This window comes from Pyxicephalus adspersus, chromosome 2 (assembly GCF_032062135.1).
Source record: "Pyxicephalus adspersus chromosome 2, UCB_Pads_2.0, whole genome shotgun sequence".
In the NCBI taxonomy this organism is placed as follows: Eukaryota; Metazoa; Chordata; class Amphibia; order Anura; family Pyxicephalidae; genus Pyxicephalus; species Pyxicephalus adspersus.
In genome coordinates this window covers 3,119,012-3,119,556 of record NC_092859.1, presented here as the reverse complement: position 1 = coordinate 3,119,556, position 545 = coordinate 3,119,012, and positions in this window count along the sequence as shown.

Genomic DNA, 545 nt, shown 5'->3' with positions numbered 1-545 from the left:
CCTTGCTGCAGCTGCATCTTCCCTTGCTGCCACCAAAGTTACCCAGTGAGCTGTATAGGAAATATATCTTCCCACTCCATGCTTGCTCGACCAACCAATGCAATTTTAGGAGGGGATTTTAGGAGCTGACTGGCCCCTGGCTGCATTCTGCCTTGCCATTGGCTGATTGGAATTTATAGGCTTTCTGCTTATAGGCACCAGTAGCTGTTGTAAGGTTAAGCTAAACTGATTTGCTGCTGGTGTGTTATTTTGTTGGATTTACTATCGCTAATGTTGCCTGTTCCTCACCTTGCGTCTGTATGCTGTCTGGATTGAACTCTTGCCTGTGACCCCGAATCTGCTTTTTCTTTATCCTTGGATACCTCATCTGGTGGACTGATTACCGTGTATGACATCTGGCTCTGTATTCTGGAAGTCCTGGGGAAAATCGTGTCCGTACCTATCCTCCTGAGGCTGATCGGTGGCTTGCTATAGGTGAATAGTGCAGCTTTAGATTGGAGGACTAGCATGTGTTCTGTTATGTTAAAGAGGTGTTACAACTCATC